General features: G+C 45.7%; 1 long non-coding RNA gene across 1 annotated transcript; it reads left to right on the top strand.

The window, feature by feature from the left end:
• The first annotated feature begins 5575 nt into the window (after nucleotides 1–5575).
• Nucleotides 5576–6791, top strand: LOC148848041 (uncharacterized). Its single transcript, XR_016100255.1, has 2 exons — nucleotides 5576–5933; nucleotides 6090–6791. It is a non-coding gene; the product is annotated as an uncharacterized LOC148848041 (long non-coding RNA).
• Nucleotides 6792–7072: the final 281 nt, after the last annotated feature.

The following is a 7072-nucleotide window of genomic DNA, read 5'->3' as shown; positions in this document are numbered from 1 at the left end:
AGGGTCAAGTTCTTTTAGAAGAACACTACTGATTCTGCTCCACCCTACACTGCGCCATCTTCAGTGGGAGCAGATTTTGGATCCTTCCTTGGGCGTGAACACCTCCATTGGGAGTTACTGCTTCTCTGTATCTGGTATAATCCCTCCCTGTTCCTTTTGGTTCAGATCTGGTTCAGTTTGTGGTTCAAGAATGATCCTTGAAAATATGATTTTCTAAATAGGGAATTCGATTCCCAGTTGAAGGGAGAGAAAAAAAATTGAAATTCGCCCCTTATTTCGCAATCTTTGGGCGTCCATGTGATGGATATCCTATCTCTTCACGGGAAGCAATTCGAGGATATTAAGTTTCAGAATTGGTGTGCTGAAATGAGAATTCAACAAAATTTCACCTCGGTGGCGCACCCCCAAGTGAATGGGCAAGCGGAAGTCACCAACAGAGCCATACTTCATGGGCTGAAAGCTCGCTTAGCTCGAGCCAAAGGATTGTGGGTAGACGAACTGCCCAGTATACTCTGGGCCTACCGGACTACCACCAAGACTGCCACAGGTGAAACTCCTTTTAACCTCACTTACGATATAGAAGCGATGATCCCAGTAGAAATCGATGTGATGATGAGCTCTGTACTGACCTAGACCTGGTGGAAGGATTACGAGACCTAGCATACATTTGGACTGCAACTTACCAACCGAGAGTAGCTCGGTACTATAACGCCCAGGTCAAAAAGTGGCACTTCCGCATCGTCGACCTGGTTCTTCGGAAGGTTATGGTACCTGAGCCCAGTGTCGGTAAGCTCAGACTGAATTGGTACGGTCCGTGCCGAGTAAGACGGGTATTCGGGAAGGTAAGTACGAGCTCGAGAGTCTGGAAGGGAAGCAAGTACCTCGTGCGTGGAACATCGACAACCTAAGAAGATATTACTTGTGATCACCAAACTCGAGGGAGGACTGCGAGTCACTCCCAGAAGCCTAAGGGCCATGATGCCGAGCTGACATAAGATCTCGATGCTACGATAAGTCTCAATCGCCTCTTTGGCATGGGCAAATAAGTCCCAGTCGCCTCTTTGGCATGGGCGGATAAGTCACAGTCGTCTCTTCGTCATAGGCGGATAAGTCCTAGTTGCCTCTTCGGCATAGGCAGACAAGTCCTAGTCGCCTCTTCGGCATAGGAAAATTAGTTCTCATGCCTATGGCATAGACAGTTCAGGTACAAACCCTACTATGTCTACCCCACCCCGGCATATAACAATAGGTTGATCGCATTTGGAGTCGGGCCTGATGACTCGACACTAAAGGATAACTGACACCTAAGAAAGTAGCCCATGTGTAGACAAGTTGGGTATATACCCTACAGTGTCCACCCACCTCGGCGTACAATGATGCGAAGTTACCCCTACTCGGAATCTAGCTCGTTAGCTCGACAGCTCGACAGTTCGGGGTAACCAACACTGAAAAAATCTACTCCGGTTATCCCTACTCGTGGTCCAGCTCGTTAGCTCGACAATTTGGGGTAACCAACACATTTTTTACTCCTATTTGGTCTAGTTCGCCAGTTCGGGAGTTATTTACACAATTCCTTACACAGAGATAGCCAAAATACTTGTATTTCATTGATGTAAAATTTTTAGTACAATAAAAAGAGAAACTTTCAATATGATCCAAACTCGGAGGGTCGGGGTATACATCATAAAGGATCAAGAAGAGGCCTCTAGTCACTTCGGGGCTCTTCATCCTTGGTAGAGACTTCACCAGCAACAGTCTCCTTGTCATCATCAAACAGGCCGCCGTCGCTTTCTGCTTTGGAGTCCGGATCTTGGGCAACTTCGACGGTCATCTCCTCTGTGACCCTTGAAGTAGTTATGACATTGAGGTCGAGCTGCGGAAACTCAGGTCGGGTCAACCACCTGCTAAGTTTAAAACCTTTGCACTAGCTCGCCGTCCCCACCTCAACCATCTCCCTCCGGTACTCCGCTGAAGTCTTGTACTCTTCGACGGCCTTAACCTTGGCCACCTCCATTTCCTGAAGGAGTATCTCAGTCCGCTCCTTCACATGAGCCTCGAGGTTCTCCAGCACCCTCTTCAGCGTTGCCTCTCGCTCCGCGAGCTCCTTCTTCAAGGCTGCCTCACGCTCTTCGAGCTCCTTCTTCTCGGACATTAGCAACGTGATCAACTCTTTCTTAGCCCGCACGTCCTTCTTCAGTTAGCTATTTTCATTGCGGGCTAAGTTCAGCTCGGTGTGAGCCTTGGGGGAAGACTCCTTGGCTGATAAGCCAAAGCGTGGAAGGCGGAATTCACCTGCCAAGGGAAGAAAACAAGCGTCTGCATATAAAAAGCCAAGTACAAGACATATCGAAGAAGACAAGTCCAGAAACTTACCACCATGTAATGAGTAGCCGCTCGGGCTCCAAACTGAGCAACCGGTAGTTCGGCCCAGCTAGCAACCTCCTCAACATACACTGCACCTTTGCTCTTGAGGAGACTGAATTTCGGAGTCAGAATGCTCTGAGCTACATTGTCGCTACCTGAAGAAGCGGCAGCTACCGGGGCGGGCTTTGAAGACGTAGCCTCCTCGGGCAAGCGAGGTGGGGAGAGCTTGCCCTATTCCTCCTCGACCAAGTCTATCATAGGATGTTGCTTGACGTTTGATGGCTGCTCGGGCTCTAGAATGGCAGCTGTCGAGGATTCAACGCGAGCTCTTTTTGAAGCTCACTTCTTTTTCCTCTTCTTGATACTCCTGAAGAGTTCATTCGCGGGGATGTCCATGATAGCTGCAACCAAAAAAAAAAAAAACTGTCAGAAATAGTACCAAAATAAATCAAAGGAAATACAACAAACAACGACCTACCAGGACTCAAATCGGCCTGCACGAGCTTCTCCTTGGTCTTGAAGTCTACGAACTTCAAGTCGAGCCTCGCCCAAGATCGGAGTGTCTCCCTTGTCTTCAGGTCCAACCTGACACCGGGGTCCTGGATGGCTGCCCTCCAATGGGTCGGGAAAGGCCACCCCTTAGTGTTGCGGACCACAAAGTATCACCTCTTCCAGGCAGGGACCTTGTTCGGTAGCCCGTGCAAGAGTTTGAAGCCAGGACGAGGTGACAGGTAATAAGTTCGTCTGTGCTCGGGCAAAACACAGGACGAGTTCTTTTGGAAAGAATGGAGGAAAAGATGTCGAGGTTGAGAGGAAGGTTGTAGTCATGGAAAAGGGAAATGGTTCCTACTACATTACAGATCTAGTTCTGGTGCAACTGGTCTATGGTGACCATGCTATGAGTTGTTCCTCGAACATCACGATCTCGTTGTAACCATGCTCTCAAGGGGAATTACCTAAGGGGATATTGTAGATGAGGTCATTGGGAAGCGTGTACCGAGCTACTAGGGATAGAAGCCGGTCCACCGTCATTGTTGACGGGCCAAATTTATCTGGAAGTCGACCTCAATGCGAGGTGGAAGCCAGGTCACCAGAGGCCTCTCGCTCCTCCCGAAGTGAATCCACCTCGAGAGGACCGTTGACCGCATCTTGACCCGAAGTAACCTCCTCGGCAGGACGAAGATCTATGGCCTGAGTCGAGGTACCCACCTCGACTCCAGTGGACTCACTGCTCTTGTCTAAAAGGCTATTGAAACTAAAGCTAGACATAATGAAAAGATGCGGAATCGAAAAAGAGAGTTAGGGAAGACTCACAAAAAGAAAGACCGGAGAAAAGTAAGCAACCTCAGAAAGACACCAAACTGAAGGACTTGAGCGCGACCTTAGATTGAAGATTAGCGAACTTGTGGGGAACAAAATGGGTCCCTTGCCCCCTATTTATAGCCATTGTGTCCGGGGATCAATGGTCGAGATCGTCACGATCCAACGGCTCCTAGGAAAACCGGTTGCACGACCCCCAGGGTTTAAATCGGTTTAGTGCGTGTTTTGACATCCGTGGAGTTTATAAAATGGAGTGATGTCTGCTTATACATTAGACGTGACCTGGGTTATTCCGGGTTGAGGCGGGTGGCCGAATAAGTCTGACCAATGATTCGCCTGTCAAACCGCCTATACCTCGTGCCAAATCCACCTGGACTCGTCATGAACTCCCCACACTGGGTCGAGACCCCTGACTAGGGGAGTGGGGGGAATTGATGAATGGTGATTTGGCTCGACCTAGCAAAAAGGGGACACGTGGACACAAATTGACTAAGAGATGACAGGTCAGCTTGGCATGCCTAGTTTGCAACAATTGAGCTCGGGTATTCAATCACCTCGGCACAGGGTCACCTCGGCGCAGAGTCCCCTCGGCATTCAATTCAGTTCGGAACTAAAAGACTGAAGTACCAACTCAGGGATACCGACCCGGATCACCACGTAACGATCCCGGAAGTCTCTCCAACAGACTTCGAACCTCATGGGATGACGCCACGTAATGGTAGGCCTAATCTTCTCCCCGCCCGGATCAGACAGAATTGATAATCTTTATTTATTGATAACGTTACCCCCCAATTAAAGCGGAAACAGATCCCATCAGGATGAAGATCCCGGAACCGATTTACAAAACCCGCGATGGCTCAACTATATAATGGTAGCAACTCCAATGACACAAGGTACGCGTGATTTTTCAACTCTCTAGCTCTCAAAGCTTTTCATTTCTTATCACAGTTTACTGATTTAAGCATCAGAGCGACCTTGCCGGGTTAACCACCCCGGGTTCTCTGATTTGTTGTCTTGTAGATTCACCTAGCTCGTTGCCTGACAGGAAATCAGATCATCCTCCAGCAGAGAATAATCAGATCACGCTATATCAAAAAGCCTCTCATTTATTTGAATTCCCCTTCCCCCATTTTCATTTTCACCTGAGCCCTAGCCCAAGAGCAAGAGACCATCGGCAGCGATTTCACCAAGCTCTAATGGCATGAATCCAACTAGTGATAAGAATAAGCTGAATCCCTTCTTTTGATTTTCCTTCCAACCCTGTTATTCCTCTTTGTTAATATCTTCTTCGTTTCTCTTCTTCTAGCACTGAATGGAGAATTCATCGGAGCCATGTAATTTCGAACTTCTTACAGTTTCTCCGATGAAGTTATTATTGAGCAAAATCTAATTTGCTCCTATCGGATTAGTCGACATGCTTAATACCAGCAGTGCCATTCAATCACTGGAGTAGGATGACAAGACAAGTTCGGTTCGAATTGGAGTGAGGGGAAATAGAGATGCATAAAAAAGAAACCAAAAGTTTGTTTAATTGATGATGAAGAGGTGCCATTTACGTTCAAGGAACACATAATTGTGATTCAAGTTCCATGGCTTACTTCTGTGTTATCTATAATTGATTAGCAGTTTTAGAATCTGGGATGGGGATCGGATCCACAAAAAGGGATGTTTTTTGAAAGCCACAAAAATGGATTGATGTTTGATTTTTATTGGACTAAATTTATGTAATGTGAACAGTGGTAAAGTGTGCTATGTTATTTATTGTCTGTCTTGTGCGTTGAACAGTAGCTTATATTCATTTTCACAAACGACCAACTATGATATCGAGAAAACTTGGTAACCAATGTAAATGAAGAACTAGTATGATAAGCGTGGAAACCTTACAACAGCCGTGACAGTTAAATTTAACTGTATACATAGAAGGTGGGAAGGAACCAGGTCATATGAATCATGGCTATTAAAGGATATTCTCTGCAATGAAAATTTTAGGCTCTATTTGGTTTATGGGAAGATTTGAGTGGAATGGAAAAATATGAGATGGGATGGGAAAATATAAAAAATTATTCTTCTATTGTTTGTTTATATATATGGGAAAATAATGAGGAAAGCATTATGACGAAAGAAAAGCGAAGGCGATGAACAATGCTCTATTTCACCAAGAGGAAGACGAACAATATGAGCTTTTGGTTGGGTTGATATCAGAAAAGCTGCTAAGAGATCAGGAGACGGATGAAGTGGGTGAAATCAAGGTGATTTTCCTTCATTTGATCTTAAACATTTTTTATTTCGTAATATATATTTTTCAATGGAATTGACCTGAAGAGAATGAAATCTTGAGTTGAAGCAAGAGATTTGATCATTCCTGTCGTGATTTTGTCTATATTTTGATTGTTTGGTTCTTGAAGGTGTTGTTGGAGAGATTGATAGATTTGAGCGGGAAAAATGGTTTGGAGTTCTGAAAATTGTTAAAATTTCAGCTGAGATCTTAAGCCTGAGTTCGATAGATGTGTGGTAGAAGAGAGATGGGTGGAGGACAAGTTCTGGAGCAGAGAAGAAGAAAAGGCCATTGCTGAAGCTGTTTTGGATGTTGAAGCCTGTCAGTTCCTGACTTTGCCGGCTTCACGACATGCTTCACAAGATTTGGTTTTGCCGATTGTTGAGGGGGGTATGCAGCAGCAACTTAGCCAACTTGTTGAAGGTTTAGGTTGGACTTATGCCATTTTCTGGTAGGCATCGAGGTCCAAATCCGATGAGATGACATTAATTTGGGGAGATGGACACTGCGTAGAACCAAGGGGAGGGGAAAGAGAAGGAGGAAGGGAAGGAAAGAGATCCTATGGAGATTTTGAATTGCATAAAAGGGTTGGGGGAGAGCAGGAGCAGGAGATGAGGAAGCGGGTGCTTCAGAAACTTCATGTGTTCTTCGAGAGGACTGGAGGATGATAAATATGATGTACGCTTGGATTCTGTCTCAGATGTGGAGGTGTTCTATCTCACACCGGGGAAAACACTGGTTCTCTCCCTCCTCTATTCATCATCACCGGTTCTCTAACAATGTTTTCTCAAACCTTTTCACCAGGATTGTACGGTTTTGGTGTGACTCCAAATTCACGATTTTGGGATCTGACATCCCACATTTTTTTTCATTCTATCCCTCTGTTTTCCTCAAAACAAATGAAAAAAAAAAAAATTTTAGAATATTCCCTTTTCTCATCCCCATCCCACAAATCAAATGGAGCCTTAAAGGATAATACTGAAACTGCCGCGGATAATCTCCTAGTAGAAAAGATGAAAGAGGAAAGTATTAAGGAAGAGGAATAATAGCGTTGGAAGGGGAAGGTGAAGAAGAAATGCTTATTGCTAGTTGACTCTACGTCGTCGGAGCTTG

The sequence above is a fragment of the Nelumbo lutea genome, chromosome 6, assembly GCF_056320005.1.
Source record: "Nelumbo lutea isolate HS-2025 chromosome 6, American lotus-T2T, whole genome shotgun sequence".
In the NCBI taxonomy this organism is placed as follows: Eukaryota; Viridiplantae; Streptophyta; class Magnoliopsida; order Proteales; family Nelumbonaceae; genus Nelumbo; species Nelumbo lutea.
This window is presented reverse-complemented; position numbering and strand designations above follow the sequence as displayed.